Consider the following 19,929-nt stretch of genomic DNA (forward strand, 5'->3'; position numbering starts at 1 on the left):
TCTTGAGCTCGTAATGCACCTGCCTCGGCCTCCCAAAGTGCTGGGATTACAGGCGTGAGCCACCACGCCCGGCCCTATATGTATTCATTTTTATATAAAACATATGCATCAATTCTTTTGTATGCAAACGTTTGGTCATTACTGTGGTACAACAGAAGACCAGGTCGGTACCATATTTTTTTTTTCACATTTACACAGATTTTTATTTTGTTTTAGACATTGTCTTACACACAATAGACATTCAGTATTTGTTGAAATTAATGAAAGAAAAGAGAAACATGAAAAGGGTCTGAGAAGACAATAATCTGCTTTTTAATTTATAGACGGCAATTAGATCAAACAATTATAACAGTGATGACAAAGAACAATATCTGAGGTACACTCAAAACCTTATGAGGGTTATTTGCCAGTTTTCCTGGCTATTTCTACACCCCTTGTTCTCTAGTGAATGTTTCTACTTATAACTACGTATTTTGTAAGTTTTGCCTACTGTATTTCAATCAACACTATAAAAAATGAGGAGAGTCTTTTTGGTTCAAGTTTGGTTTTTAGTTAATTATGTGATGTGTATATGATTTTTGTTACCTTTTCTGTATAGATATCAGGAGAATCGAAAATATGTTGATGGTGGAATTGTGGTATGACATTTTTACTGACTACTACTCTGTAAAAGTTTGATCTATGAGCTCTATGGGTTGTTCCTGGCTTTTGAAAATTTACTTTAAGGAAGTGTTTTTGGAAATTGATTATAAGTATACAAGTATGCAATCTTATGTATTTGCAACTGTCTAAAAAGTTATGATACTTTCCTTCCTCCCTGCAATCTGGCATTCATCCACTCAAGACATTTTAATTGAACTCTTACAGTGTTCTTAATACTACGATAAGCCCTGAAGGTAAACTGTGACTAAAAATGTTGCAGGATAAAATACAGGATTCCTAGTTAAATTTGAATTTTAGATAAACAACATTCTTATACTAAAAATTATTCTATGTTTATCTGAAATTCAAATTTAGCTGAGTGTCCTGTAATATTTTGTTTACTTGTTTGTCTGTGATAAATATGGCAGCCCTAGTAAAAATAAATATAGCCCCTGATTTATTCTAATTTACTCTTTGGTTGGCAAGGAAGGCACTAATCAAATAATCCTGCAGATAAATGAAAAATTGCAACTGAGATAAGTATGAACAAGAATAAATTCAAAGCTGAAGAAGAAGAAAATAATTGGAAGAGAAACCTTGTCAGAAAGGGGACTTCGAAGAAGACTTCTCTGTGGAAGTGTCAATGGACCCACAATACAGTGGGGAAGGAAAGAGATGCTCTGGCACTCTTTCTTTTAAATGACAGTTTTATATTCAACTTTAATGGTACAAGCAGTAGAAAGCCTGACTGCTCACAGAGATGCAGAAAACACTCAAAGCCTTGTTTCAGGACCCACCCACTATCTTTCTCATTTGGCATCTGACTCATAATGAAGCCAGAGGCTGCAAGTTTTAGATGTATGCAAAGGTGGTACATTTCAATATTCAATTCCAATTAATATGGATATTTTCTGGGGTCAGAGAAGGAAAGGTTATTTGTCCCATCAGGCCACTGGCCTTTGCTCCTACCAGAAGTGAGAGGAACCATGCCTGTTTTTAAATAGCAGGGAAGACTTTTTCAGCACAGGCTGGTGGGAAAGACACAAATCTATCTACTCACCTGGGAGCTGTCAGACAGGAATGTTGCAAGTGACTATACCCTGCAGTGCCTCTGGCAGGATTAGGACTCTCAAACTTTCCCAGTAGCCCCGCTTGTGATTCCTTCTTGCTTTCCAAGTTTCCATATGCATGCAATATTTAAAAATGGTCTTGGACAGTTTGTATTAATTACTCAGATTTTGAATATACTCATTGTTTATCATCATTATAATAACAGTCCTACCACAGGTTTATATGTTTATTCCCATATATTTGGGTTCCTTTAATTATCTTATGTATTTTTATGATGTCTGCAAAATAAAAGGGGAATGAGTGTTATTATACCAATTTTTATGGATGTGGGAACCTGAGCATAGTCTCTCTAAATAAGTTGCTAAAGTCATTTTTCTGATACAGTCCACAGATTGACTGCTTACCTAGACTCTTAGCTTTGTCTGGAGCTGTATCAAGCTAGTTAGAAGTGCAAAGTCCAAATTTATTGACTGAAAAAAAAATCTTGAAAAGATAGTACTAAATATAAATAAATAAGTCACAAAATATGCAGCCAATTGGATTAAACTTATCAAAAATAAACTGACACCTGCTTTTTTTTGCTTCCATTTGCTTGGTAAATATTCCTCCTTCCCTTTATGTCAAGCCTATGTGTGCCTTTGCACGTGAGATGGGTCTCCTGAATACAGCACACCAATGGGTCTTGACTCTTTATCCAGTTTTCCAGTCTGTGTCTTTTCATTGAGGCATTTAGCCTGTTTACATTTAAGGTTAATATTGTTATGTGTGAATTTGATCCTATCATTATGATGTTAGCTGGTTATTTTGCGCGTTAGTTGATGCAGTTTCTTCCTAGCATCAATGGTCTTTACAATTTGGCATGTTTTTGCAGTGGCTGGTACTGGTTGTTCCTTTCCATGTTTAGTGCTTCCTTCAGGAGCTCTTGTAGGGCAGGCCTGGTGGTGACAAAATCTCTCAGCATTTGTTTGTCTGTAAAGTATTTTATTTCTCCCTCACTTATGAAGCTTAGTTTGGCTGGATATGAAATTCTGGGTTGAAAATTCTTTTCTTTAAGAATGTTGAATATTGGCCCCCACTCTCTTCTGGCTTGTAGAGTTTCTGCCGAGAGATCAGCTGTTAGTCTGATGGGCTTCCCTTTGTGGGTAACCCGACCTTTCTCTCTTGCTGCCCTTAACATTTTTTCCTTCATTTCAACTTTGGTGAATCTGACGATTATGTGTCTTGGGGCTGCTCTTCTCGCAGAGTATCTTTGTGGTGTTCTCTGTATTTCCTGAATTTGAATGTTGGCCTGCCTTGCTAGGTTGGGGAAGTTCTCCTGGATAATATCCTGCAGAGTGTTTTCCAACTTGGTTCCATTCTCCCTGTCACTTTCAGGTACGCAGTCAAATGTAGGTTTGGTCTTTTCACATAGTCCCATATTTCTTGGAGGTTTTGTTTGTTCCTTTTCTTTTTTTTCCCTCTAATCCTGTCTTCATGCTTTATTTCATTAAGTTGATCTTCAATCTCTGATATCCTTTCTTCCACTTTATCGATTCAGCTGTTGATACTTGTGTATGCTTCACGAAGTTCTTATGATATGTTTTTCAACTCTATCAGGTCATTTATGTTCTTCTCTAAACTGGTTATTCTAGTTAGCAATTCCTCTAACCTTTTTTCAAGGTTCTTAGCTTCCTTGCATTGAGTTAGAACATGCTCCTTTAGCTTGGAGAAGTTTGTTATTACCCACCTTCTGAAGCCTACTTCTGTCAATTCATCAAACGCATTCTCCGTCCAGTTTTGTTCCATTGCTGGTGAGGAGTTGTGATCCTTTGGAGGAGAAGAGGCGTTCTGGTTTTTGCAATTTTCAGCCTTTTTGCGCTGGTTTCTCCCCATCTTCGTGGATTTATCTACCTTTGGTCTTTGATGTTGGTGACCTTTGGACAGGGTTTTGGTGTGGACGTCCTTTTTGTTGATGTTGATACTATTCCTTTCTGTTTGTTAGTTTTCCTTCTAACAGGCCCCTCTGCTGCAGGTCTGCTGGAGTTTGCTGGCAGTCCACTCCAGACCCCATTTGCCTGGGTATCACCAGGGGAGGCTGCAGAACAGCAAAGACTGCTGTCTATTCCTTCCTCTAGAAGCTTCATCCCAGAGAGGCATCCGTCAGATGCCAGCCAGAGTTCTCCAGTATGAGGTGTCTGTTGACCCCTGCTGGGAGGTTTCTCCGAGTCAGGAGGCACAGGGTTCAGGGACCCACTTGAGGAGGCAGTCTCTCCCTTAGCAGAGCTCGAGCGCTGTGCTGGGAGATCTGCTACTCTTTTCAGAGCTGGCAGGCAGGAACGTTTAAGTCTGCCGAAGCTGCACCCACAGCCACCCCTTTCCCCAGGTGCTCTGTCCCAGGGAGATAGGAGTTTTATCTATAAGCCCCTGACTGGGGCTGCTGCCTTTTTTTCAGAGATGCCCTGCCCAGAGAGGAGGAATCTAGAGAGGCGGTCTGGCTACAGTGGCTTTGCCAAGCTGCAGTGGGCTCCACCCAGTTTGGACTTTCCTGTGTCTTTGTTTATGCTGTGAAGGGAAAACCGCCTACTCAAGCCTCAGTAATGACGGACACCCTTCCCCCCACCAGGCTGGAGCGTCTCAGGTGGACTTCAGACTGCTGTGCTGGCAGCAAGAATTTCAAGCCAGTGGATCTTAGCTTGCTGGGCTCCGTGGGAGTGGGATCCACTGAGCTAGACCACTTGGCTCCCTGGCTTCAGCCCCCTTTCCAGGGGAGTGAACAGTTCTGTCTCGCTGGCATAGTGCATAAAAATATGTAGTACCATATTTTTAAACAGCTTTCTTGTAATATACTTTACAGGCAATGAAATTTACCCATTTTAAGGATAAAATTTGATGAATTTTAGTAAATGTGTAGAGTTGTGCTACCATCACCATAATTAAGCTTTTAACATTTCCATTACCTCAAAAAGTCCTGTCGTGCTTGAATACAGTTAATTCCTGCTTCAGCCTTGGCAATCACAAATGTTTTCTGTGTCTATGTATTTGCCTGTTTAGATGCTTTATATAAATGGAATCATACAATATTTGTTCTTTATTGTTTGGCTCCCTTCACCTGGTTATGATATATAGTCAAGGTTCATCCATGGTGTAGCATGTGTGATAATGTCATTCTTTCTAATGGCTGAAAAATCTTGTATGAATAGACTACATTTTTTATCCATTTATCTGTTGGTAGTCATCTGGATTATTTCTAGTTGTTGGCTAATATGAATGACAATTTGACATGCATTTGTGTACAAGTTTTCAGGTAGACTTATGTTTTCATTTCTCTTGAGTATGTACCTAAGAGTGGAATTGCTGGTAACTCCCTGCTTATCCATTTGAGGAACTGCCAGATGACTTTCATGACCCTGACAGTCATGAGGAGTACAGGCTTAGCCAGTTGTTCTTACTGTGATTAGACCAGGATTATGTGTTTTGAGAAAGAATACCATTGAGTTGAAATGCCCTTCTTGTAACATTGTATCTGGTAGTTAGGATGCCTACTTAATGTCACTGGTGATGTTAAACTTCATCATTTAATTAAGGTGGGGTTTGTCAAGTTTCTCTAGTGTATAGTAACTATTTTCCATGTGACTAGAGAGCATTTGGGAGAAGGAAAACACTCCCGCATTTCTAATTTCACTGTGAGTCAGTGTCATTTCTGTGTGGTGGAATGAGCACCCTGATGGTGCTGGGGAAGGGAAGAAGGGGATTCCACCATTTCTATTCAACTGAATCATGGACCCCATGAATGGAGTTTGGAGTAAGGGAATGAAATCACCATACCCCCCACTTCTTCCTGTTTCCTGGGTTTTCCTGTCCCCTTATATTACCCACCATCTGCATGAGAGAAGTGTGTTTCCTTTGCCGTCCCGAGGGGCTTGATGAAAGCCTCATACTCTCTGCTGTTCAGGACACTGGAGCAAGAGAGACCAGAGATCTCTCTGCATATTGGTGCCAGACCCAAACCAGTAACTGTGAGATGTTCTGGGCTCAGGGGTAAGTCACTTAACCCTGCTAGCCTCCCTTGGAGAGTGCATATTTCTGTTATGTGGGGGCTTCATTGCTGTGTGGTAGAGTGATGGTGAGGCACACAGAAGCAGGTAGAGATGGAGCACCTGGTGGGTGAACCAACACCCAGGGCACAGGCTCCAGGACTTGTGCTGCCTGATCCATCCTTCTCATGGTCTGGATCTTCCCATCGTTCTGTCCTCTCTCAGGGTACCTCGGATACCCGTGTACATCCCATACTATCACAAAGAGCAGGAGACAAATGAGGTGGGGAAGGGAGCAAAGACAGAGAGAGGTAGAGGTGATCCCTGGAGGGCCTGCTGTTTTCTGTTCTCTTCGCTGTTCTTTCTTGTTCCACATGAGGTTATGTTTCTTTATTTTACCCCACAGTTAACCTCAGAGACCTGGTAATCCATATGACCCCACAGCTATGCCTCATGGCCCAAAGGGCAGGATTTCATCTCTACCATCTTCTTCCTCAATGTGAAGGGCTGTTGAGTGAGTACCCTGAGGGAACAATACTGGGGAAGTATAAAATTATCATCTTCCAAATAAGAAGCTGCTGGTTCCATTGTATGGGAGGGTAAGAGATAGAACCTCATTGCCATTCTGCCAGTTATCTGGAGAGGGTCTTAGTATCTGTGAGCCAGAGCTTGATCATCTGTGAGATGGAACTCACCACACTTTCTTCACACTGCTGTCTTGATGGGTAAATGGAATAAACCATATATTTTTATACCACTATCTTATATCTTAGTCCATTTAGTGTTGCTATAAAGGAATATCTGAGGCTGCATAACTTATAAAGAAAAAAAGTTTATGTGGCTAATAATTCTGATGGTTGGAAAGTTTAGGATTGGGCATCTGCTTATGATGAGGGCCTCAGGAAGCTTCCACTCATGATGGAAGGCCATGGGGAGCTAACTTGTGCAGAGATCACATGGCGAGAGAGGGAGAAGAGAGATGGGAGGTGCTAGGCTTTTTTCAACAACCAGCTCTTGTGGCAACTAATGGAGCAAGCACTCACTCATCACAGCAAGGATGGCACCAAGACCTTCATGAGGGATCCACCCCCATGACCCAAACACCTCCTGTTAGGTCCCACCTCCAACATTGGGGATCAAATTTCAACATGAGGTTTGGAGGAGTCAAACATCCAAATTATAGCAAACACTTATCGAAATTATTTCTTCTGAAAATGATGTTTCTGAGATGTCGTTAATAAGGTGACTTTGGGGCTATTTTGATATTTTGGCCACGCTGCCGTGACCATTCTTGCACACATGCCAGGGACCCTCTGCAGTGCAGACTTGAGAGGGCAGAGTTGACGGGGCCATGCTTGCTTCTCTCATATATGTTCCCCATTGTCTCTGCAAAGACGGTCCACCATTTTGTTCTCCTGCTGCAGTGTATGTCATTCTTATGACTCCACAATTTCCATTTAAACAGGACACAGCATAAACACAAACTCACTCGTCAGGTTTTCTCATCAAACCCTAGGACTATTCAAGGACATATTCTGAGGCACAAAGTGGGACTGTTATGTTTGCATTTAGAAATGCACGTGTGAAATATGCCATTTATGTGGAAATAGGTGGAGAAAAATGAAAAGTATTCTAACATTACAGTGATAGGATATTACGTTAGCAAATATTAATAATATTGGGAAACTCATTATTGCACAAATCTAGAGAAACAAGTGCTCTCATCTTGTAGTTGGTTGGGATATTCATTAGTAAAGAGATTTTAGCTTTCAACTAGACAGTATATATTAAAAATAGTCATGCTCTTTGACAAAGAATAACCATTTGTGGAAATGTATCCTCCAGATACAGCATGGCAGATCATTATCACGTATGTGTCCCCACTGCTGAGGGCTGAGCTGACCATTTCCCTAGCTTTTTTGCTACCTTCAGCCCCACCCCCCTTCCCAACCCTGAGCTATCCATCCTTAAAACCAAACAGGAGAATCTGTCTCATGGATGGATGCCCAGCCTCGATGAACCATATACAGAGCTTCTCCAAACATGGATATGAAGCAATGCTTAGGTCCCTACTCCCGGAGGGACCTGTAGACCTCTGACCTCATCCCTGTCCAGGAGAAACCTCTCTTCTTCTCCCTTCTCTGTGTCCTCAGAACCCTTCCCCTCCTTGCCAGATACAAGCAGCCCAATCCTTTCCTTAAGTTTAAATTTTCATGCAGGATGAAGCAAACGCTGGCTTCAGACAGCTTCTGCATCCAGCCCTGCTATAAACCTTTCCTGAGACAGAGGGAAACAGGCCCAAGCCTGGTTTTCTGCTGGAAGTGCAGGAAGGGTAAACACAAGGAGAACAGAGATTAAACTCCTTAACAGCATATGTCCTCATGCTAAAGATCTGCCACCAGCAGGCCGGGCGCAGTGGCTCACGCTTGTAATCCCAGCACTTTGGGAGGCCGAGGCGGGCGGATCACCAGGTCAGGAGATCGAGACCACGGTGAAACCCCGTCTCTACTAAAAATACAAAAAAATTAGCCGGGCGTGGTGGCGGGCGCCTATAGTCCCAGCTACTCGGAGAGGCTGAGGCAGGAGAATTGCTTGAACCCGGGAGGCGGAGCTTGCAGTGAGCCGAGATTGCGCCACTGCACTCCAGCCTGGGAGACAGAGCGAGACTCCGTCTCAAAAAATAAATAAATAAATAAATAAATAAAGATCTGCCACCAGCAACTCAAGGTACCCAAGCTGGCAGGTTCTGGCAGTGGGCCTGGCTCTGGCAATGGGCATGCTGAGCAACTTTTTTGCCATCCAGCTCTGTGGTTAGGAGCATGTGCTTTGTAGTCGCAGACATCTATGAAGAAGAGAGGATACTGGTACCTCAGTAGCAGGGCTGTCATGAGATCAAATCCAGACACTAACATAAAGGACCTGGAGCTAGGCTCCTCTAAACACTCTGCTCCATAAGTGGAAGCTATCTTTCCTCCCTAGAGCAGGGAACTCATCTATTAATTTGACCTGCCCCCATGTCCAGGGCTTCTTAACCAGGATGCACATCAGAGTCACCTTGATGAGCCTTTTCTAAACCCTCAGCTGAAACTCCTTTGTTGGTAGAAATAGGACTTCTGCACAAAGGCCATTCAAGTCATTAAGCTGTAATAATATGGGCCTCAGAAAATGTATACATCAATGTTGCACCAATAGTGTATATGAAAGTCTGTTTCCCCTTTATTTCACCAGCACTAGGTATTACTGGCTTTTGTCCTTTTTTTCAGTCTTACCTGCCCATTTTCCTTAGACTTGCCTCATTGGAAATGTCATGTCAGAAGGTCAATAAAACTTACATATCCAAAGGCTACACCCGTAGGGTTGCCAGATTTTGCAAATAAAAATATGAGATGCCTAGTTGAATTCAAATAAAATAATATTGCATGCCACATCCAGAGTCACATATCCAATACAGTATGTGTGTGTGTGTGTATGTATCTATCTATCTATCTACCTATCTATCTAAATAGAGGGTTTGGGGAGAGACTGATTTATTTTCAGAAATTGGCTAGCATGATTATGGTAACTGGAAGTCCCAAATTTGCAGGGTGTGTTTGCAGACCGCAGACCAGTGAAGAGCCAATGTTGCAGTTTAATTCCAAAGGTGTCTACCAGCACACTTCCCTTTGCTTCGGGGATGTCAGTCTTTTTTTTTCTGTTCAGACCTCCAGTTGATTAGATGAGGCCTACCCACAGTGTAGGTGGTAGTCTGCTTTACACAATATCTAGAAATTTAAATTTTAATCTCATTCAAAAACACCCTCAAAGAAACATCCAGAATAATGTTTGATGAGCTATCTGTGTACTTTAGCCCAGCCAAGTTGACATATAAATATAACCATCACACACTAAAATATTATTCATTATTTATCTGGAATCAAATTTAACTGAGTGTCTTCTATTTTATCTGGCTACCCTACCCATGGAGGACTCTGTGTCAAACCAGGGTGTTCCAGGCAAAACCCCAGCTGAGCTAGAGATACCAGTACCAGTCATCATCCATGTGAGTGAGCCTCTTGGATGTCCCAGATGTGTGGAGCGTCCAGATGACTGCATCCCCAGGTGACAGATGCCCCATGAAGCAGAAAACACCCAGCTCAGCCCAGTCAACACACAGAATCCTGAGTGATAATAGATGGCTATTTTAGGGGATAATGGTTAAGGAGAAATATATATGCAAAGCATTAAGGTTTTGGTGAGCTTTCCCTCTTTTTCTGTGATCTGTTGCTGAATAAGAAAGAGATTCTCTTATCCTTGAAGGCTTGGTGGAACTTAGTTATAATTTTGACTATAATCTGAGTGTTGGTTTATATGTGGATAGAGATTTGTGGACATGTCATTGATTCCTACTTGAAGAGATTTCCAATGGAAATTTTCACAATGTATAAATTTTCCACTACTATTGGAATTTGGAGCCTAATACCATAAGATGAGCCTCTACTACAGTCACGTAAATTAAGGTGCTGAGAGTGTGTTGCTACAAACCATTTCATACTATGCAGCCATAAAAAATGATGAGTTCATGTCCTTTGTAGGGACATGGATGAAGCTGGAAACCATCATTCTCAGCAAACTATCGCAAGGACAAAAAACCAAACACTGCATGTTCTCACTCATAGGTGGGAATTGAACAATGAGAACACAGGGACACAGGAAGGGGAACATCACACACCAGGGACTGTTGTGGGGTGGGGGGAGGGGGGAGGGATAGCATTAGGTGATATGCCTAATGCTAAATGATGAGTTAATGGGTGCAGCACACCAACATGGCACATGTGTACATATGTAACAAACCTGCACACTGTGCACATGTACCCTAAAACTTAAAGTATAATAATAATAAAAAAAAAGAAAAACCTCAGAGGTTGGCTTAGTGAGTAATGATTCCAAACAAGGGATATTTCTTCACATTTCTCCTGCTACAGGGATAGCCCTTGGCAAGAAAGTCACTTTTCTTGAACACACATAGACAGGGCTCCTTCAGGAGACAGCAGGCCATTATGCATTGCAATCCTTGGCATTTGTGACTGTCCCAATGCAGCACTGCTGGGTGGATACTGTCGATTCTGGGGCTCATTCATAGCCCATGTGACAGCAAATCTAAGTCACATTCTCCAATATCACCTTTATAAGAAATAAAGCCCATGTAGTTTTAAAATTATATATCTTGGTTTAGTGCTAAGACTTGGAGCAGTGGAGTACTTGGTGGGGGCTGGGGGCAGCGGGGGGGGGCTTAGAGATTCAAGCATTGTAGGCTGGGCGCGGTGGCTCATGCCTGTAATCCCAGCACTTTGGGAGGCTGAGGCAGGTGGATCACGAGGTCAAGAGATCGAGACCATCCTGGCCAACATAGTGAAACCCTGTCTCTACTAAAAATACAAAAGTTAGCTGGGCATGGTGGCGCACGCCTGTAGTCCCAAATACTTGGGAAGCTGAGGCAGGAGAATTGCTTGAACCCAGGAGGCGGAAGTTGCAGTGAGCCGAGATCACGCCAATGCACACCAGCCTGGTGAAAGAGTGAGATTCCATCTCAAGAAAAAAAAAAAAAAGAGAGAGATTCAAGCATTGCAAAGCAAGACCATAGGGATAGCTGAGGAAACAGCGAGACACAGAAAGAATAGACCTGTGGGCCTCTTGTAAGATCCCCTGCTGTTGGCAGAGCAGAGTGAGTGCCTCTGAAAGGCAGCTTACTACCAAGAGTTTTGAAGGAAGGACTCCAGCTGAGCAGCACGTTTCTCCTCCCAAAGGAGTGTGCAGAGAGGCTATAAACGTTTTTGGTTGCGAATGGCCATTCACATGGAATAAAATATTGGGATGGGGGATAAAGACTTTGTCAAGACAAACCATTGTATGATTGAATTGATTAGGTTTTTGCCTACTAAATGACTATATTATTCTAAGCCTGATTCCCTGAAATAACTTAGAGATATCTTAAATGACATATTTTGGTGTCCCTAGGTTGTTTAGCCATATGATTATAAACAGTCTTTCAGTTTTCTGCCACAGATGCCTAACTGCCTAGCATGGTGTGTGAGTTGTACATGTTCCCTCCCTCAGGGCTAGCTCATCGTCTAGAGCCTTAGGATACCTCCCTGGGTCTCTGTGTAGTGATAATACTCCCTCAAGGTCACTTTTAAAGCAAACAAAATTCCCAACAACACGGACTTCTGTCCTTTATCAAGTAAGGACCGAGTTCCACCAATTGCCTGGGTCCCAGTCTAGTTCCTTTTATTGGTAAGCTTTCTCAGGTGGTAGTCTGAAGAGTGAAGGTTTTTTGCTTTCCGAGAAAGGCAAGAGGAGAGAGGGCGGTGTGGAGGCAGCATTTCCAATGTGGAGGACAAGCCTGTACATCTCGGTTGCCATAGAAACCAGACATAATAAGGGTGACTGTAACGACTTTTCAGTAGAGACTTACATGGCCTGGTGAAAAAAGCAGGGTTGTCTTCAAGTGTTTGAGACTCAGCTGAAGATGTAGGGCTGAACTGCCCCGGGGTGTGGGAAGACAAGGGATCCCAGCCAAGTCTCCTTGTTCTTGCTTTGGGACTCGGTGCCCTTGCTGTCTGGTGAGAAAGAGAGGTGGGTCCCTCCTGGCCCGGGGAAGTGTGGTGTCCTGCTCCAAGGTGTCTCAGGGCTACTTCCCATGTAAAGGAGGAGCGTGAGAGGATGATACAGGCAAAGACTGAGCTTAGTGTCCCATTCTGTATAATGGGGATAATTATGCTCACCCATAGAATTTCTGGAACTTACCGTGATAAAGTAGGTACAAGACCATAGCCCTGTGGTTATTGTGGGATCAGGAATGTGTATATGAATTCAGGCATCTTTTTATTCCTTTTCAGATTTGTTGTTAGGGGATATATAAGGAAAGAAGAAAAAGGCCCTGGTGAGAAACCCATTGTACATTCTGGATATGATCACTACCCAATTTTATCAGGGTCATTGATCACTATCCCAGTGCCTCGTATGGTGCCAGGCACAGAGTTACTCCAAGAATGTACAATAATGGCTGGATTCTCTTTCTCCCTGTGCAACTCTTCATGCATGTGACTGAACTTATATTAAGTGTCTGGAGGAGGTTCGTTCTGAGGATCTGGGATGTGATGGGTGCTGAAGCTTCTACTCAAGATTTGAAGGGCAGCTGTCCTCAGGAGAGCCCTGGCACTTCCCTCCCTGGTGGGATATGATGCCTGATTCCAGTGAGTTCATAGAGCTGAACAAAAGCATGTTGTGGAATAGTTCCTGTGAGGTTCACAACATAGTCCGGAAGATGAGAAACTACTTTTTTTAGTAACCTGGATTCCCATCTAAGAGATGCCTTACTTTATCATGAAGCAATGAATTGTTCACTTGAGGAGGGAACTTCATGTTTAACATGTATTTGCAACAAATTTACATACATTTTCTGCCTGTATGAATAGTTGTCAGTGATGCCCATGAATTTCTCAGATGGATGTTGAACTATACAGTTAGAAGGTTAGAAGATCTTCCTAGCAATCTGTGATTACGGTATGCATTCTTCCATGGTTTCTACATTTTTGTCTATAATGAAATTTTCTAAGAAGCCAGAAATTAATTAAGTGCTACCTAAAAATATCAAAATGTCAGGTACAAGAATTTGGCATTTTCAAAATTAATAATTGCAATGTAAGTTTGCCCTATTATAATGATACCCAGCTATGTCCACTAAGATAACTAGATTGTTCTGAATACCATTATTATTTCCCAATAATACAAACATCACAATTTCAGTTCTGTAGTACCTGGCCTACCTACCCTTCCCACTGCCTTGCCCCAGGTAAACACAGCATGCCTGTCACTATACATTATTTTACATGTCCGGAAATATATTTAAATGGAATCATAGAGGTGGTTTCTTTTTTTTTTTTTTTTAATCAACACCTGGCTTTTTTCATTCACTCCACTTATTTTTATATTTATCCATTTTATTGCATTTATCTATTGATATACTTCATTCTTTTTGATTGCTAAATACTATTGCAGTATACAACCACACTAAACATTTTATTATCCATCCATTTGTCGATGGACATTTTGGTTGTTTCTCATTTGGGGCTCTTGTAAATAAAGCTGCTATGAACATTTGTGAATAAGTCTTTTTGTGAAAATATGCATTCTCATTCAAGGGTCAATACTTAGGAGTTCAACCCTTGGATCATGTGGTAGGGGTAAGATTAACATTGTAAGAAACGGCCAAACTGTTTTCACAGTGGTTGTACCATTTTTCATTCCAGTGAGCAGTGTATGAGGGTTTCAGCTTCCAGAAAATTGCCAGTGATTGGTATGGTCACTCTTTTAAATTTTGATCATTCTTCTGGAATGTAATAGTATCTCACTGTACTTTTCATTTTCTTTCCCTAATTATTAATGTTGTTGAATATCTTTTCATGTGCTTATTTGACATCTGTATATTTTCTATAGTGGAGTGTCTTTTCAACTCTTCTGTCCATTTATTTATTGGAGTGTCTGTTTTCTTCTTAAGGAGTTTTGTGAGATTTTCTGTATTCTGGATATAAGCCTTTTACCAGATAAATGGTTTCCAAACATTTTCTTCAAGACAAGGGCTTGTCAACAGTATCTTTGGAAGAGCAAAGTTTTTAATTTTCGGGAAGTCTAATTTATTGATTTCTTCACCTACAGATTGTAGTTTTGTCTCACTAATGAAGTCTTTACCTAACCCAAAGTCACAAGGATTTTCTCTTGTGTTTTCTGGTAGAAGTCTTATAGCTTTAGGTTTTATATTTATATCTATGATCCACTTTGAGTTGACTTTTGTATATAGTATGATATTTGGATCACTGTATTTGTGAATATAGATAACCACTTCTCCCAGCACAATTTGTTGAAAAGAGTATCTTTGCTCCACTGAATTGCCTTTGCATCTTTGTCAAAAAAACAGTTATCCATGTAGGTTTGGTCTGTTTTGGATTCCTTATTCTGTTCCTTTGATCTGCTTTTCTACCTTGATGCCAACAGCACAGTCTTGATTACTGTAGATTTGTAAAGAGTCTTGAAGTCAGGTAGTGTTTGTTCTCTAACTTTGACCTTTTTTTCAAAGTTGTTTTTATCAGCTAGATCCATTAAATTTTCACATGAATTTTAAAATCAGCCTATCAATTCCCTTTTTAAAACTTTGGTAAAATTTTTTTATTGAGTTTGCATTAAATTTATAGATCAGATCGGGGAGAATTGATATCTTAACAATACCGAGTCTTCTCATCCATGAACACAGTATATTCCCCATTTATTTAAGTCTCCTTTAATTCTCTCAGCAATGTTTTGTAATGTTCAGTGTGCAGGTGTTGTACAATTGTGGACAGATTATCCATAAATATTTCATACTTTTTGAAGCTACTGTAAATGGCATTATTTTTAAATACAATGCCTAATTACTATATTTCTCTGAACTATTATATTTTCTGAACAGCCAAATAATAATAGCTCAAGTTTTTATTTCTGATTGAAAGCACGGGCCACTTTTTGATGGAAAAAGTATTTGAAAGATGTCTCAGAGATATTCTCCAGAAAAATTAATCATTAAAAGGGCATAGTTCAGTAGCTTTCAACTTTATATGTGTGCTTAAAATAAATCTGTTGAAATGCGAGGTTTGCTGTTTTTTGTTGGTGATGGTGGTGGTTGTGGTGGTGGTGTTTTTTTGTTTTTTTGTTTTTTGTTTTTTGTTGTGACAGCATCTTGCTTTGTTGCCCAGGCTAGAGTAAAGTAGTACAATCATAGCTCACAGCAGCCTTAACCTCCTGAGTTCAAGCAATCCTCCCACCTCAGCTTCTCGAGAAGCTGGGACTCCAGGTGCATTCCACCACACCTGACTAACTTATTGTTTACTTTTTGTTTTTGTAGAGACAGAGTCTCATGTTTCCCAGGCTGATGTCAAACTCCTGGGCTCAAGTGACCCTCTCACCTCAGCCTCCCAAAGTGTCGAGATTACAGGCATAAGCCACCACACCTGGCCAGGTTTTAATTTTTTACCTGCCCACCCACCCACTCAGTAAATCTACATCAATGAATTCCTGAGATCTGGGATGGTGAGAGAGATCAAGTATGTATGTATGTGGGTATGTATGTATTATGAATGTATATATCACTGAAGCTGCCAGGAATGTTTATTGTAAGGGATAGCTGAGGTTAATTACCGTGCATCATGTGAATCCTATTCAGTTCCAAGCATATATTAGGAATAAGAGCAGGGTGGTCATTCATTTTTTTCCCAGCTTTTTTGGGCAAGCATGGTTACCATGATGACTCAGTGACCACTGTGGGATTTGCTGGTACAAACTGAGCATTTATGATTTTTACCTGAATCACTTAACAACTATGAGAGTTGTCAAATGTTGCTTTTCTAATTCTGTTGTTCCTTCATGAATTATTACTAAGCACTTGAGTGTAGAGATTTCTCCCTGCCTCCCTCCCTCCTTCCCTCCTTCCTTCCCTCCCTCCCTCCCTCCTTCCTTCCCTCCCTCCTTCCTTCCCTCCCTCCTTCACTCCCTCCTTCTCTCCTTCCCTCCCTCCTTCCCTCCTTCCTTCCCGCCTTCTTCCCTTTCCACCTTCCTCCCTTCCCTTCCCCTTCCCCTTCCCCTTCCCCTTTCCCTTCCCCTTTCCCTTCTACTTCCCCTTTCCCTTCTACTTCCCCTTCCCCTTCTACTTCCCCTTCCCCATCCCCTTCCCTTTCCTCTTCCCCTTTCCCTTCCTTTCCCTGCTTCCTTCCTGTCTCTCTCTGTTGCCGAGGCTGGAGTGCAGTGGCTTGATCTTGGCTCACTGCAGTCTCGACTTCCCAGGCTCAAACGACCCTCTCACCTCAGCCTCCCAAGTAGCTGGAACTACAGGTACATCCCACCACACCCAGCTAATTTTTGGTATTTTTAGTAGAGACGGGAGTTTCACTATGTTGCTCAGGCTAGTCTTGAACTCCTGGGCTCAAGAAATCCACCTGCCTTGGCCTCCCAAAGTCCTGAGATTACAGGTATTAGCCACTGTGCCTGGCCTCATTATTTATTAATGTACTTATTCATGTTTTTATTTATATCAATATGACTGTGAGATTCCTATTTTTTTTTTCAAAGGGTTACACTCTGTTACTATCATTCTGTATTTTGATGCTCACATTTTTCCAGAATTGGCCAGTGGAAGGATCTGGAAGTTGGTCTCAGTGTCTGCTTGACACCTCCCTAGAATTCTTTGAGCATGTATTTTGCTCTCTGGGCCTGACTGTATTCCCATCTGTGGAAAGGAAGTAATGATGCTCACCTCAGAGCATAGCTTTGAGGATTTGAATAGAAAATGCCTGAAAATAACAACCTGAAGCTTGTGGCATCTTGTACGCCATCAGCAAATGTCCTTCATTCTAACATTGCCTCCTTCACTATGCCAATGTGATGTCTCTGACATTAATGTAATAGCATGACTACTAGGGTGAATACTTGGAAATGTAACAGCAAGCACAGATAAGCCCACATTTCTATTATGTGTGAGCTTCAGTGTCACTGTTGTGTGTAGCAGGGGGTGGTAGGATGGAGCTGGGGAAGAGGAAAAGTGTCATTGCACAGCTTCCAGTTAACTGAGTGGGGACAGGCCAGACATCATCATCCCATCCCCTGTGTTTCTTGTGCTTTCCCATCCTCTTACTTTCCTCTCTATTCCATGTGCTTTCTTATCTTCTTAATCTCTCTTCTAATGCAACATCAGAGAAGGGTGTGGACTCTGCATCCCAGAACCAGGAGCTGATAGAGAAGAACCAAGTTCGATGTGGAGTGTGCTAGACAGGTTACTGGAGCAAGAGTGAAAAGATCAGGGTCCCATCATTGGGACACTTTAGGTGAGTCACTACCCTTCCACCAGCCTCGCCCATATGGCAGGATAACAATTCCCAATCCTCCAGACTACCTGGAATACTCTGGAGTTTAAGTGTGATCCCATGTGAAAAAGCAATCAGTGGTCTTAGGTGGAATGGAAGAGCCAGTGCACTTTCAAGTAATTACATTAACAGAGACACTTCAGATGTCCCAGAACTCTGCATGGAGGCGTTAAATTAATTATACTTAAATATGAACTGTTTAGGTCTAGAATTTTTCCAAGTGTGCTCCATGGGCCACTTCATCAAATTCATCAAGGGTTGCTTGTTAAAATTGCAGATACTTGGGCCCATCCTAGATCTACAGAATCAAAACCAGGGAGGTGGGGTGAGAAGTGTCTACGTTTTGAGTAATTTTTTTTTTTTTTTTGAGACGGAGTCTTGCTCTGTTGCCCAGGCTGGAGTGCAATGGCACAATCTCAGCTCACTGCAAGCTCTGCCTCCCGGGTTCACGCCATTCTCCTGCCTCAGCCTCCCGAGTAGCTGGGACTACAGGCACCCACCACCACACCCGGCTAATGTTTTGTATTTTTAGTAGAGACAGGGTTTCACTGTGTTAGCCAGGATGGTCTCTATCTCCTGACCTCATGATCCGCCCACCTCAGCCCCCCAAAGTGCTGGGATTACAGGCATGAGCCACCGTGCCCGGCCCATTTTGAGTAATTTCTTTAGTTGTTTCTGGTATTCATCAGTGTTTGAAAAGCACTGCTGTGGATTGGCAACAAGGCCCATGAAAATTTGAATCCTTTGATGTCTAATTTCATTGTTAGTTGCTCCTGCTACTCAGTTTTAAATATCTGTGTGATCTCTGGTGTGTCCAATATGTAACAATTCCTTCAATTCAGTAATACTTACTCAATGATTTATGTGTGAAGCTCTGGTCTAGGCACTGGGGAAACATCACAGAAAACAAAACAGGCAGGGGGTCTCAGGAGCTATCATTCTAGTCTGGAAAAACTGACAATAAGCAGGTAAATAAATCAGCAAGCATGTGATTTCATATGAGGATATGCTCTTTGAAGAAAATAAGCATAACTAAATAAAGTAGAGAAGGATCAACATAAGGATTATTACAGATGGGGTTGTCGATGTACTCTTTCTCAGGAAGTGATACTTGACCTGAGTCTTGAATGATAGGAAGAAGCCAGGCATGGAGAGGCCGTTTTGTCAGTGTCCCTATGTTGTGTGTGGACACCATTGATCCAGGAACAGAGGACAAGCTAGAGTGGCTGGAGCCTAGCAGACAGTGTGCAATCTGGTGGGAGATGAAGTTGAAGGGTAGACAGGAGCCACATGGTTTGGGCCCTGTAAGAAGTTTGGATAATTGTATTGTGAGTGTCAAGATTAGAGTATGGGAGTGACAGGGTCTGATTCTTGTTGTCAGAAGGTGACTCTGGCTGCTGTGTGGAGAATGGATTGGAAAGGGACAAGGTAGGAAGGGAGGATAACCATTGGGAGAATATTGTAGAAGCCCAGGGAAGAGGTGCAGGTAGATGGGATCAGGGCTGCAGCTGTGTGCATAGGCGGGGGTGGGGTGGGTGGACCTCAACAGAGGGTATTTGGAGGTAGGGCAGGCAGTACTTGCAGTGCCTGTGCAGGTAGGGTGTGGGGGATAAGGCACAGTGGAGGAGGACCCCAGGTCTTTTTGTTCAGCCAGATGGAGAAATGATGGTGCTGTTTTCTGAGATCAGTCCTTCCAAGTGCTTTTGAGATAGTCTCAAGTTAATTAGTTAGGTCATCCAGATGTGGTTTAGTTGTGAAAGTTAGTAATTTTAAAAATATATCAGTTGATAATTAAGATTCAATTGTAAGACTATAATGCTTTATTTAAGTAACATGCAAACTATTAAACTTTTAAAACTTGAAAAATCTCAATATGCAAATTCACATTTAATGAGCAGTTACTGTGTTCCTACTACTGGTCTAAGAGTTTGCATGTATTAACTCAAGTAATTCTCAAAGCAACAACTCATGAGGTAGGGACAGTTGCTTGCCCCAGTTTACAAAAATACGAAATTGAAGTACAGAGTGGTTCTTTCACTCTCCCAGCATCACAGAGAGCCAGGTATCCCAATGTCTCTGTAGTATAATTTTTTAAATAATCGGATTCTAGGCTATTTATCCTTGTAAAACCAAAACACAAAGCAGTATTTGTTTAAAAATGGTTTGTCTACTTTGGTAAGTATTGCATAACCCCAGTCTACTGATGAGGCATTTGAGTGACTGTAAGGTGAAGCAAAAGTATTCAAAGTCACATAGGTTATAGGAAGTAGGGCTTGTCC

General features: G+C 41.9%; 1 protein-coding gene across 4 annotated transcripts in view; it reads left to right on the forward strand.

Moving 5' to 3' along the window:
* Nucleotides 1-19,929, forward strand: part of RAB40AL (RAB40A like) — a 121,422-nt gene that overhangs the window by 52,767 nt on the left and 48,726 nt on the right. The window lies entirely within an intron of this gene.

The sequence above is a fragment of the Symphalangus syndactylus genome, chromosome X, assembly GCF_028878055.3.
Source record: "Symphalangus syndactylus isolate Jambi chromosome X, NHGRI_mSymSyn1-v2.1_pri, whole genome shotgun sequence".
Lineage (NCBI taxonomy): Eukaryota > Metazoa > Chordata > Mammalia > Primates > Hylobatidae > Symphalangus > Symphalangus syndactylus.